Below are 14,974 nucleotides of genomic sequence, written 5' to 3'. Positions count from 1 at the left end.
ATTGATTCGTTCACGACTCAACTCCTCGGCTGACGGGTCCTCGCACAGGAAACAGTATTGATTCGTTTATGACTCAACTCCTTGGGTCTTTGTTCATTTGTCACGTTTCAAATTCTACGTTTCATTTGACAGGCTGAAGAGCAGTAGGCACAACAGTTCGTTCACAAACCGGATCATTAATCTCATAGACTATTCTACCTTCAACAAGTTGGAAACCACAATCGACTCTCTAAATGCAGAAAAAGCATTTGATCGAGTGAACTGGAAATTTTTATTCGCAACATTAAACAAATTCGGGTTTGGGTCACACTTCATCAAATGGATAAGGATATTATATAGCTCCCCAAATGCAAGTGTCAGGACAAATGATCAAACTTCTCCAAGCTTCAGTCTGCAGAGAGGTACAAGACAGGGTTGCCCATTTTCTTCCTCATTTTTTGCTTTTTTCATCAAACCTTTAGCAGCTTCTATCAGACAAGATAGAAATATTAAAGGCATCCAATCCCAAAATATTGAGCATAAAATAAGTCTTTATGCTGATGATGTATTACTTTTCCTTCAGAACTCACAGACGTCTCTCACACACACGATCACACTCATAAATAAATTCTCAGCACTTTCTGACTACTCTATCAACTGGTCTAAGACCACAGTTCTGCCCATTAACTGTAGGGTTCAGAATATACCTGCAATCACTTTACAGTCAGGAAATATTAGATATTTAGGCATAAACATTTCCTCCAGGGTCTCAGAGCTAACAAACCTAAATTATGTTTTAAATTTTTCACAAGAACATCTTGTTTGGTCAGTTAAGTACTGAAAAGTCATTGATTTGGGCATACTTTAACATGTTAAAGGGGCTTTGAAACTGTTATTTTTCACACAAAGGATTTTTCTGATGTGAAAGTGTATAGTAGAGGTCGGTTAAAAAACCTTTTTAAAAGAATTTGAGCTCATTCAAGGATAGTATGATGAGGGGCTGATATACTAACCTTTCCATATATATATATATATAATTGTTTCACTGATGTTAATTTGTTTAAAATCTGGTCATTTCTAACATATGTATCGGCCCACAATTTCACAATCGGTGCCTCCAAAGTAAGTTCTTTCCTATACTCACATGAGTGAAGTGCACAGTGAATTAGAAGTTACTGAAGGCCTGTCAGAGGGAGCATTGGGCCCAGTATTCATTGTAAATGCCTTGTGATACGTCTTCGTAACATGTTTTATATAGTACAACCTGTCACTAAAGGAGCTCCACAGTTTGTCTGTCGTACTGCTTTGGTGGAGGTTGTGGGCCTTATAAATAAATTATATTCATATATTTATAGATTCTAAAGATATAGTGATTAAAAGAGGTTGACAACGCCACCTAGGTTTGAGAGCCCAAGACTCTAAAGACACGTACAGGTTCTTAATCAAAACAAGGTTTGAGCAGACTTAAAAAAACAGGAGTCTAACTGGTATTTTACAAGATTTATTGTCATAAAATAGGTAACCCAGCCCAAAATCTCCGCCAAGGATCCCACAGCCTCTGGATCATCTCACTCTCCAACTCTCTGGGGCAAGTGACAGACATCCAACTCTGGTGGTGGAACAAACCCTCAGTCACTCCAAAACACAAGAGTGAGGAAATATCAGTACTCACTGGTAGTCCACCTCCACCTCCACGGCCCTTGAAGAAGGCTCCGTACCCCCCATGCTCCCCGGGCGCTGTAATTGGCTGCCCCACTGCTCCAGTGTATGGCATCTGTCTCCATGAGTGTGTCACCCTGTGCATGTGTGTGTTCAACAGGTCCCAACCTGGATAGGTCAAATGCGGAGGAGTAATATTAAATTAAATAATTTTAGTTATTTACACTGATCCTCTATCATTCAAATAGTTATTAGTATGCCATGAGACTAAAGTGAAAGAAAGTTTACCAGTTTTGACAATAATTAAAACCAGATTCATTCTGCGGGAGGCTCCCTGGGGTTATAATTGCAAGACAGTTTCTCCTGAAATGCCTCAAGTCAAGATGAAGCACAGGTCTGCTACTCAGGCTTTGTGGACTCTTCTTTTATAACGAACCTTTACACAGAAAACTGTGAAAATGTCGTTCCTCCTCTCCAGTACCCCCGAATAGACCTTACCAGGGAGGCTGAGGAGTGTGATCCCGTTATTCCTGTCTGACACACATATTCTTACAATTTGAATTTATTGAAGTCTGTTAAAAATGAAAAATGTGTTTTTATGTCCAACAACGTTCTTTTAAATATTTGATGCTAATGATAAAAGCTCCAATGATGTCAGATTTTATGTTCAAAGCAGAACATGTGAAACAGCATAAAAAGTGAACGTTGACTTAACAGCATACATGTGTAACTGTGCTGTCGACACAGTGATGTAAACACCAGATAAAGAGAGAGAATGAGCTTTTACTGTCGGACTGTGTTGATTAAAGTGAGGACAGAAAACAACAGACTGAGCGAACAAAGAGAAAATCAGGAGCCTGCAGGGAAATCTTGCCCCACAGCTGAAAGTTTCTCCTTTAAACAGAGAAGTTTCAGTATTTTTCTGTTTTCACCACACTGCTGAATGAGTTCAGGTGTTGATGCTGTTCAGTGTTTCCTGAATCTTTCTGTTCTGTTGAAGAGTACTTTTTGTTGTAAATGATGTTGTCAGATTGGTGAATAAAATCTACTCTTTGTTCCACTGTCTTTATATAGAAAGTCCAAGATCTTTAATCCTTCCGCAGGCAAGAGGAAACATGGCTCTGATGAGGCTAAAGAACACGAGCAACAATTTACTAAAAGTTTATTGAACTTTTTGCATTGTTTCATTCCAACAAATACTCCTGCAGTTAAAGTGTTCCACACATACGTTATCTACCTTATTTGTCTTTGGAAGAATAACTTTTGAAGAAAATGACCTTTTAATTGTTTCTTATTTTGATAAAAGAATCCAAACAAGTGCGTAATTTTTTTTTCATGTTTTATTTTATTTAAACACATAAATCAATGTAATAATAATTTGTGTAGGATCTTATTCATATTCTTATTTGAATGACACAATAATGCTCTGAACAGTTGTGAGAACACCAGATTCTCACATGTGGGGATGCTTCCAGCATAAATCCCCACATCCTGAATCAGTTGTTCAGGATGAAAAGATAGAGTCGTGCAAAAGATAGATACATTTGAAGTATTTTTATTGATGTTACTGTAACAGGAGGTATAGAGATTTCATTGGATGACTAGTCTTGTGCGCGAATACTAAACGCTGCTGCTACTTTCTCTCTTGATGTTGTTGTATTTGTATTGTCTACGATGTTTTGGCGTCATATATTTTTTGAAGAGCCTCCACATTGAAGGCAGCTCTGGTCTTTCTTCTGAGGGGTTAAACTTGTCCACTGCTTGTTCTGGTACTGCAAGTTGAAGAGACAAGTCTTCTGTGGTATGTAAGGGGTTTGATGTTGGAGAGTCCTCTGACTGTTTAGAGGCTGGTTCCATTTCGATGACAATGAAAGTTCTTTCTTGATTTTGCTTTGGAAGTGGTTCTTGGACAACGATCAGTGATGAAATGTCCTCCGTGTCTTGAGTTTCCTGCATGACTTCAGACTGGTCGTTCTTTATAATGGTCTCTACCGTCTTTTTGCTTTCGCGCCGACGCTTTTTAGAGGAAACTTTCTCCTTTGGTGGCTCTGAGACATCTTTTGGTTGTGGGACTAATTCCATTTCGATGTCACTCACCAGCTCTGGGACCACGTCTGGTTGTGGCACTCCAGCCTGATGAGCCAAATCTGATGGAATCACTTCCTGTGAGTCTTCAGAAGCCCTTTCTATTTCCTTTTCTTCCACGGGTTCAGAAATCTTCTCTGGTTCCTGGATATAAATCGGTGATGAAATGTCCTCCGTGTCTTGAGGTTCCTGGATGACTTCAGGCAGGTTCTTTACAATGGTTTCTGGCATCTTTTTGTTCTTGCGCCGACGCTTCTTTGATGTAACGTTCTCTTTTGGTGGCTCAGGGATCCCTTGTGGTTCTGTTTTGTTGACTCCATCCACTTCTGGATTCGATACTTCCACTTGTGAAGCCAGCTCTTCTACAGTTATGTTCTTTGGTGGAAGACGTATCTGATCTAAATGGAGTTCTGGGAGGATGTACAGCTCTGTTTTTTCTTCTGGCTTGATGATGAGGGATAGAAATACAGCCTTCATAAGTTCTGCCACCTTCTTTTCCTGTGTCTTTGTTTCCTCCTCCTGTGCCTTTAGTTTGGAGGCAAGATCAATATTGGAGGCAGTCTTTTCTTTGAGTTGTTCTTTCAAGCTCTCTACCTCTTTTACAACTGACTGATATTCAGTTTCAGATACTGGTGGTTTCAGTGTTTCAATCAATTCTGCAATTACGTCATTGCATTCCTTGAGCTCCTGCTCACACTTTTCACGGAGATGACGCTCACACTTCAAACAGTTTTCCAGGTCCTTGAGTTTTTCCTCAGAAATGGAGCAGCTATTCTCTGCTGCGACTCTTCTGTCTTTTTCTCGTGTTTGAAAGAAATTCTTTTTCAGCAGCTTAGTCCTGACAATATCCATCCGATGGTATAAATAGTTGATCTTGTCCTTATTATGTTGGTAAGATTCCTGTAATTTTTCTGATCCATAATCATCGTCGGCAGCAGAGGCATTAGAGGGAATCTCCTCGGTTTGTGAAATTGGAAACTTCCACGTGACGCGACGAACTTTGGAGGCCTGGGGATGATCCTGCACAAGCTGGACGTCCTCGGAATGAGGAGTCACAGCCGCAGCAGAGACCTGGGATTGTTCCTTTTCCAACACGTCCAACATTTCTGATCTGTTGGTGGGTTCCTCCAAACTTTCATCACTGCCAAAAGTAATGTTATATTTGTAGGACGCCTGAGATTGTTCTTTTTCAAACAGGTCATTTTCTAGGTTTGATTTTAAAATTTCTCGCCTGTTGGTGGGTTCCTTATAACTTTCCTTACTGACAAAAGTAATGTTATAATTGTAGGACGCCTGAGATTGTTCTTTTTCAAACAGGTCATTTTCTAGGCTTGATGTTAAAATTTCTTGCCTGTTGGTGGGTTTCTTATAACTTTCATTACTGCCAAAAGTAATGTTATATTTGTTGGAGGCCTGGGCTTGTTTGTCGGTTTGTGAATTTGGAAACTTCCACGTGACGCAACGTACTTTGGAGGCCTGGGGATGATCCTGCACCAGCTGGACGTCCTCGGAATGAGGAGTCACAGCCGCAGCAGAGACCTGGGATGGTTCTTTTTCCTCTTCGTCATTTACTGTTTGAGGAGACGGGGAATCCTCAGAGGCCTGGCATTGTTCTTTTTCACACAGCTCATTTTCTGACCTGTTGGTGGGTTCCTCATAACCTTCATTATCGCCAAAAGTAATGGTATATGTGTAGATATCCTCAGGTAAATCGTCCTCTACCATGTCACACCACTGAAGTGGAGCAGATGATATCTTGGTTTGACTCATTTTGCTTGTTGTTTTTAAGAGCTTGTCAAAATTACTATTTAAGATAGTAATTAAGTGTTGTTTTTAATAGTTTGTCAAAATTACTATTTAAGATAGTAATTAAGTGTTGTTTTTTTAGACGATGTGAAAACCGTTTGCTGTGACTTTCAAATTCGCTTCGAAAACTGGATGTGTTTCTTCAGATAAACTCCTGACGAACTGTGAAATAGGAGGGAAAATGTCTGGCCTATATAACATTTGTGATGTCAAACAACATCAGTGGTGACATCAATTGTGATGTCAAACAACATCAGTGGTGACATCAATTGTGATGTCATCATCAGTGATGACCAGAAGACCAGAAGAGAGATTGTGATGTCATCAGTGATGTCATCAGTGATGACATCACAATTTAGTGATAAGACTAAAAAAGAGCAATGGCATTCCGTTCTCAGTCACCATCTTGTGTGTTGTTTTGCTCTCTTGTTCAGTTTTATGATTATACATTTTTAAACTTTTTTCTGTGAAATCTCAAAATATTATTGTCCAGGTCAGTTTTAATGCATTCATTGTATGTTATGGTACTCACGACTGCTTTCTTCATGCCTCCACTGGAAAATTGGACCTTATTCTGTGATGATCTGCAGGTTTGAAGGCCTCTGTTCTGTCTCTCTTCTGGTCTGTGATTCCAACCACAGATTCTGAATGGAATTGAAGTCCGGATTCCAGAATGTTGATTTTTGTTCTCTGTTAATCACTTGACGACTTCAGCTGAATACTTCATGTCACTGTCACGTTGGAAGGTCCACTTCTGCCAGTTTTCAGCAACCAGTGTAATGTTTCCCACTAGCAGTGTTTTCCAAGACAGAATAATGTCAGTTTTTAAAATGTTTCCAAAATAAACCTTTTTCCACATTCAAACTGAAGCAGACACCCTTTCCACTTTTAAGATTAGGCTTAAAACTTTCCTTTTTGATAAAGCTTATAGTTAGGGATGGCTCAGGTGATCCTGAAACATCCCATAGTTAAGCTGCTATAGGATTAGACTGCTGGGGTTCATCTGTCCCACCTTTCCTCACTTTGTTCTCTTTTTCCCCATTTAAAAAAGCCTCAAAATAAAAGTGAGTTTTAGGTGGCTACAATAGAATAGAATAGAATAGAATAGAATAGAATAGATAAATATTTTATTCATCCCCCAGTGAGGGAAATTCAAATTAGTCAAGTAGCTCATTAAAATATAAATATTTCCAATGATTGTATATTAGACAACAACAACAATCATAATAATAATCAATGACTAATTAAATAAATTTGAGAAGAACATGTCAGCAGTCGCTGTTAAAAAGCCTTATGGCTGTGGGGACAAAGGACCTCCTGAACCTCTCAGTCCTGCAGTTCAGTGAGATGAGCCTCTCACTGCAGCTGCTCCTCTCTCCTGCCAGGATGCTGTGGAGAGGATGTTTATTGTTCTCCAAAACAGAATATGATTTCCTCCTCATCCGTTGCTCCACCACAGCACCGAGAGGGTCGAGCCTTCTGCCTACCACAGAACAAGTCTTTTTCACCAGTTTGTCCAGGCACCTTGTTAGAATTAAAATTAACTAACAGACAACGGCATGAAACCAAGAAATCCCTCAGAGGCCTCAGTATTTTACTTGCAAGGGGAGAACAACACCCGAACCTACTCTCTGCAGATTCACAAGAGTTCTCCAACGAGTGGTTGCTTCCCTTGCTCTTTTATTAGGTGACACACACACACACACATACATACAATCCCCTATGTGCCCAGGTCTGGCATATCTCCTTAGTTTGGAGGCATCTCCTTATTTGGGGAGCTATAAAGATAACGATCAGTGGGGAGACAACATTCCTTCTTCTTCTCCTTGTGAAGTTTTGATATGAACTGGCCTCTCTGGCTGTGACTTTTATTTAATGATAAAAAGCAAACTTTTCTGACACACCTACAGTTTTTGTCTTAAGTGCAACTCCCCCAGCAGACAACAGCATTGAACAGTGCATAGGAGTGATCAAACATGCATTTCATATCTCTACAGACATGAGCCGTCTAGGGAAGAAGAGACGGCTCAGGCCAATCTGAACACTGAACGCTAAGGACAAACTTTTTCCTTTGCGCCTTTGATTATGAGCGAATATATCCAACTAATGTGTGAGTCATTTTGTCATCATCACCCGTCTTGCATAGGTACTGTACTTTTCAGCAGCATTAGATTTCTAAGATAATGCGTCATTTGGAAGGTCAGACATGATAGTTTGTAGTATATTGGGTCCAAACTGTCTATCAAGGCAGACAGCATGAAGGTATGTTTACAGACTGTGTTTGGATCTAAATGTGTCTTTATTCTGTATGAACCTGCCATTGTCTCACTGCTCTTTGTATCAATAATGCAGATCAGGACCACTAAGCTCCTGCACGGAATCCCTGATTGTTCAGCAAATATTTAAAGTCAGAGTGAACATTCCCGGTTTCCCCAATTGTCACTGTCAAGTACAGTCAAATGTGCTAAAGTTGATGTTTTCTTGGCACATTTACTTTTCACCAGGGGAGAAGTGCTGCTGAGCAGAATTTTTACTTTCATAAAGATTCAAGTTGCATACACATAATTAACCTCTTGGTGACTGAATGATTAATAGAGGTCCATAATTCATGCATTACTTTAGAAAATTCCTAAGATTGCTGCAGAGCAGCATGATTCTCCAGAGAAACCTAATCTGAGCTGCACTGTCACCACTCCTGCAGCACTCTCTCCAGAAGATGGAGACCTTGTGCCAGTGTAGAGATTCCTGCCCGAGCACCAAAGATATCACAGTTAAAAGTCTCAGATGATAAGGAGTTGTTGGTGAAAATATAATGAAGCATCTCAAAAATGTTTTAACCACATTTTCACATTTTTCTGTGTAAGGGTTTGTTATAAAAGAAGAGTCCACAAAGCCTGAGTAGCAGACCTGTGCTTCATCTTGACTTGAGGGATTTCAGGAGAAACTGTCTTGCAATTACAACCTCAGGGAGCTTCCCGCAGAATAAATCTGGTTTTAATTATTGTCAAAACAGTTCAACTTTCTTTCACTTTAAGAGACCACTGTAATATACACAGTTTCATGGAATACTAATGACCATTTGAATGATAAAGAATCAATGTAAGTAACTAAGATGACTTTATTAAGATTACTTTATTGTCATGTAGTCACACGAAATTACTCTCCGCATCTGACTCATCCGGGTTGGCACCTGTTGAACACACACATGCACGGGGTGACACACTCAGCGCCCAGGGAGCATGGGGGGTACGGAGCGGCGAGATTAGGAATGGAAGGTTATTGGAGGACCCACTCTAACCACAGAGCCTGATAGGTTGTGGGTACAGTGGCACACGTTACACCGGCGGCTCCTGGGTACGGGGACCATTATGAAGAATTGAATCTCTGCACCATGCAAATCAAAGATGTCAGATGACACCAAACGAAAAAACAAAAAATAAGGAAGAGGTAAATCTGAAATGGTTGTTAAAAAACCATCTGAGGTTGCCGTGACAAAGTGACAGGATAACAAGGCAGTCTTGATGGCCTCCACTGTCCGTGGGATACAGCCCCAGGACAGTTGCATGAGATGGTCAACAAAAGAGAAGCTCCATGTTACTGTGCCTCGACCAGCTGTTGTAGCTGAATACAACAAAAACATGGGCGGCTTCGGTTTGTGCGACCGCATGATCAGCTTCTATCCAATGTCAAGCCGCACAAGAAAATGGACCTGCATTTTGTTGACCTGGCAGCTGGATCGAGTACAGGTCAGACCACCAAGTCTCTGGAAAACCAGAGAAAGAGAGGCTGCAGTATTTCGACTTCAAACTGCTGCTGGCTGAGGAGATGATTGCTCAGGCACAGGGAGATCACAAGGCTGACAATGTGGCCAGTGATGATGAAGAGATGAGTACTGATGAAGAGTACATTCCAACAAAGAAGAGGAGGCCTGTTGAACCTCAGCCCAATGCCAATGTCCAAAAATACAGGGCAGTCCATTTGCCAAAGATGGAGGAGGCTGCTCATTCATCACGGTGCAGAAGAGAGGGATGCAAAGGGGACACATATGTCAAGTGCATCAAGCATAACATGTTTCTGTGTGTTTCAAAGGCCAAAAACTGTTTCCTGTTGTACCATTCATGATACACTGTGATTTGGAGCTGTATGTGATGCCGTAAATTTGAGTATTCAAACATTGTTGGGTGTTCTGCTAAGTTTAAATTCTTGTTCAAATGTTTATTGTGGGGAGTACCAGTAAGGATATTCCAGTAAATATGTGTTTATTTTGGTGCCATGTTTAACTAACCCTGTTTGGTAGTTTGAAGAGTTGACAGTGAGAAATTGCGATAGTATAGGTCAGACAGAAATGTGCTGATTTCCTCCCTCATGTAAAATAGCCAGATCATTCAGATGTCTTCATCTATTTTAATGTTTATGAAATAAGAAGATTTTTTAAAAGAAATCCACATGAAAATGAATTCGGTATTATAACATTACATCATTACATTTTATATCAAACAAGACCCGATGTCCACCACAAGGGACAGTCCAGAAAAAATAAATAAACAATGTTTTTGAAAAAAAATTGTTGCAGTATGTTTCTTTCAACCACAATACTTAAATTATCATAAAAATATCAAAAAAGCAAAACTTGTTTCCTCTGGGTCTCTCATGGCATACTAATAACCATTTGAATGGTAAAGAATCAATGTAAGTAACTAAGATGACTTTATTAAGATTACTTTATTGTCATGTAGTCACACGAAATGACTCTCCGCATCTGACTCATCCAGGTTGGCACCTGTTGAACACACACATGCACGGGGTGACACACTCAGCGCCCAGGGAGCATGGGGGGTACGGAGCGGCGAGATTAGGAATGGAAGGTTATTGGAGGACCCACTCTAACCACAGAGCCTGATAGGTTGTGGGTACAGTGGCACACGGTCCTGGGTACGGGGACCATTATGAAGAATTGAATCTTTGCACCATGCAAATCAAAGATGTCAGATGACACCAAACGAAAAAACAAAAAATAAGGAAGAGGTAAATTGCACCTCTTCTTACCCATTTTTCAGTAATTATGGGTGGAAATTCACACCTTCTTGCAGCTGAACACCTCCTCTCCCACTTATGATCATGTGTGGTTTGATATTCCAAAATTTTCTTTCATGTTTTCTAGCAATTATTGATGGACATTCAGACCTTCTTTCAGCTGAACACCTCCGCTTCCGCTTTTGATTGTGTATAGTCGGGCTTTCGAGCCTTTTCTTCCCCGGTTTTTACAAATTATGGTTGGACATTCAGACCTTCTTGCAGCCGAAAACCTCCGCTCCCTCTTTTAATCATACATTGTCGGGCATTCGCAGCTTTTCTTACCTGCTTTTTACAAACCAGGGTCGGACTTTCACATCTTTTAGTAGCCTAACACCTCCGCTCCCGTTATTGATTGTGTACAGTTGGGTATTTGAACCTTTTCTTACCCGCTTTTTACCAACTATGGTCTGACATTCACACCTTCTTGCAGCCGAACACTTCCGCTTCACCTTTTAGTGTTCTATGGGGTATTCACACCTTTTTTTTCACCGCGTTTTATAGATTATGGTTGGAAATTCTCACCCACTCTCATCCGAAGACCTCTCCTCCCACTTTTGTTAATATATAGTCGGGCATTCGAACCTTTTCTTACCCGCTTTTTACAAAATATGGTCGAACATTCCCACCTACTTGCAGCCGAATACTTCCGCTCCACCTTTTAGTGATGTATGGTTGGCATTTGCACCTTTTCTTACCCTCTTTTTATACTGATTGCTGAAGATTAAGTTGTTCTTTCTCAAACTACAACATTTTTTTAATTGTTGAAACTTGATTTGAAGTGGATAAATAAGGAGGACAAACAGTTTTAAGTCAGGCTGATAGAAGGAATTAATTTTATAGCAAAATCTGTATTTCGTCATATGTCAAGAGATGCTTATTGCTGAAGAAGTTCTTTCTCATTCTACAAAGTACAACGTTGTTTATCGTTGAAACTTGATTAGACATGAATAAATATGAAGGACAAAGCAGTCTTAACTTGGTTTGAGTTAAGGAATTCGTTTTATAGTAGAATCCGAATTCGTGCATAACTCGTAAAATAGAGCTTATTTTCGGATTCCTGAAGAATGAGTCTGGTTCTTTCTCATAATACAAAGTTTGTTGTTTATTGTTGAAACTTCATCAGAAGTGAAGAAATAAGGACAAACCGTTTTAAGTAAGTTTGATAGAAGGATTTCATTTTATAGCAAAATCTGTATTCTTTCATATCTCCTGGAGAGAAGCTTATTGCTGAAAATTAGGTCTGGTTCTTTTTCATACTACAAAATACAGTGTTGTTTATTGTTGAAACTAGATTAGAAGTAGATAAATATGAAGGACAAAGCAGTTTGAACTTGGTTTGAGAGAAGGAATTAATTTTATTGCAAAATCCGAATTCATGCATAACTCGTCAAATAGATAGTGATGTGTCGTTCGTGAGCGATTTGTTCGATATGAACTAATTTTTTATATGACTCGGGAGTAACGAGTTGTCTCAGTGAGTGATTTGTTCAATTTCATGCAGTAGCCTTCCTCACCACATGGCAGGCGGCAGCTTCATAAGTTCAGTCAGCAGGACAGGAAACAGTATTGATTCGTTCACGACTCAACTCCTCGGCTGACGGGTCCTCGCACAGGAAACAGTATTGATTCGTTTATGACTCAACTCCTTGGGTCTTTGTTCATTTGTCACGTTTCAAATTCTACGTTTCATTTGACAGGCTGAAGAGCAGTAGGCACAACAGTTCGTTCACAAACCGGATCATTAATCTCATAGACTATTCTACCTTCAACAAGTTGGAAACCACAATCGACTCTCTAGATGCAGAAAAAGCATTTGATCGAGTGAACTGGAAATTTTTATTCGCAACATTAAACAAATTCGGGTTTGGGTCACACTTCATCAAATGGATAAGGATATTATATAGCTCCCCAAATGCAAGTGTCAGGACAAATGATCAAACTTCTCCAAGCTTCAGTCTGCAGAGAGGTACAAGACAGGGTTGCCCATTTTCTTCCTCATTTTTTGCTTTTTTCATCAAACCTTTAGCAGCTTCTATCAGACAAGATAGAAATATTAAAGGCATCCAATCCCAAAATATTGAGCATAAAATAAGTCTTTATGCTGATGATGTATTACTTTTCCTTCAGAACTCACAGACGTCTCTCACACACACGATCACACTCATAAATAAATTCTCAGCACTTTCTGACTACTCTATCAACTGGTCTAAGACCACAGTTCTGCCCATTAACTGTAGGGTCCAGAATATACCTGCAATCACTTTACAGTCAGGAAATATTAGATATTTAGGCATAAACATTTCCTCCAGGGTCTCAGAGCTAACAAACCTAAATTATGTTTTAAATTTTTCACAAGAACATCTTGTTTGGTCAGTTAAGTACTGAAAAGTCATTGATTTGGGCATACTTTAACATGTTAAAGGGGCTTTTGAAACTGTTATTTTTCACACAAAGGATTTTTCTGATGTGAAAGTGTATAGTAGAGGTCGGTTAAAAAACCTTTTTAAAAGAATTTGAGCTCATTCAAGGATAGTATGATGAGGGGCTGATATACTAACCTTTCCATATATATATATATTTAATTGTTTCACTGATGTTAATTTGTTTAAAATCTGGTCATTTCTAACATATGTATCGGCCCACAATTTCACAATCGGTGCCTCCAAAGTAAGTTCTTTCCTATACTCACATGAGTGAAGTGCACAGTGAATTAGAAGTTACTGAAGGCCTGTCAGAGGGAGCATTGGGCCCAGTATTCATTGTAAATGCCTTGTGATACGTCTTCGTAACATGTTTTATATAGTACAACCTGTCACTAAAGGAGCTCCACAGTTTGTCTGTCGTACTGCTTTGGTGGAGGTTGTGGGCCTTATAAATAAATTATATTCATATATTTATAGATTCTAAAGATATAGTGATTAAAAGAGGTTGACAACGCCACCTAGGTTTGAGAGCCCAAGACTCTAAAGACACGTACAGGTTCTTAATCAAAACAAGGTTTGAGCAGACTTAAAAAAACAGGAGTCTAACTGGTATTTTACAAGATTTATTGTCATAAAATAGGTAACCCAGCCCAAAATCTCCGCCAAGGATCCCACAGCCTCTGGATCATCTCACTCTCCAACTCTCTGGGGCAAGTGACAGACATCCAACTCTGGTGGTGGAACAAACCCTCAGTCACTCCAAAACACAAGAGTGAGGAAATATCAGTACTCACTGGTAGTCCACCTCCACCTCCACGGCCCTTGAAGAAGGCTCCGTACCCCCCATGCTCCCCGGGCGCTGTAATTGGCTGCCCCACTGCTCCAGTGTATGGCATCTGTCTCCATGAGTGTGTCACCCTGTGCATGTGTGTGTTCAACAGGTCCCAACCTGGATAGGTCAAATGCGGAGGAGTAATATTAAATTAAATCATTTTAGTTATTTACACTGATCCTCTATCATTCAAATGGTTATTAGTATGCCATGAGACTAAAGTGAAAGAAAGTTTACCAGTTTTGACAATAATTAAAACCAGATTCATTCTGCGGGAGGCTCCCTGGGGTTATAATTGCAAGACAGTTTCTCCTGAAATGCCTCAAGTCAAGATGAAGCACAGGTCTGCTACTCAGGCTTTGTGGACTCTTCTTTTATAACGAACCTTTACACAGAAAACTGTGAAAATGTCGTTCCTCCTCTCCAGTACCCCCGAATAGACCTTACCAGGGAGGCTGAGGAGTGTGATCCCGTTATTCCTGTCTGACACACATATTCTTACAATTTGAATTTATTGAAGTCTGTTAAAAATGAAAAATGTGTTTTTATGTCCAACAACGTTCTTTTAAATATTTGATGCTAATGATAAAAGCTCCAATGATGTCAGATTTTATGTTCAAAGCAGAACATGTGAAACAGCATAAAAAGTGAACGTTGACTTAACAGCATACATGTGTAACTGTGCTGTCGACACAGTGATGTAAACACCAGATAAAGAGAGAGAATGAGCTTTTACTGTCGGACTGTGTTGATTAAAGTGAGGACAGAAAACAACAGACTGAGCGAACAAAGAGAAAATCAGGAGCCTGCAGGGAAATCTTGCCCCACAGCTGAAAGTTTCTCCTTTAAACAGAGAAGTTTCAGTATTTTTCTGTTTTCACCACACTGCTGAATGAGTTCAGGTGTTGATGCTGTTCAGTGTTTCCTGAATCTTTCTGTTCTGTTGAAGAGTACTTTTTGTTGTAAATGATGTTGTCAGATTGGTGAATAAAATCTACTCTTTGTTCCACTGTCTTTATATAGAAAGTCCAAGATCTTTAATCCTTCCGCAGGCAAGAGGAAACATGGCTCTGATGAGGCTAAAGAACACGAGCAACAATTTACTAAAAGTTTA

The sequence above is a fragment of the Leuresthes tenuis genome, unplaced genomic scaffold (genome assembly GCF_036924035.1).
Source record: "Leuresthes tenuis unplaced genomic scaffold, fLeuTen1.0.hap1 SCAF_17, whole genome shotgun sequence".
NCBI classification, from domain to species: Eukaryota; Metazoa; Chordata; class Actinopteri; order Atheriniformes; family Atherinopsidae; genus Leuresthes; species Leuresthes tenuis.
This window is presented reverse-complemented; position numbering follows the sequence as displayed.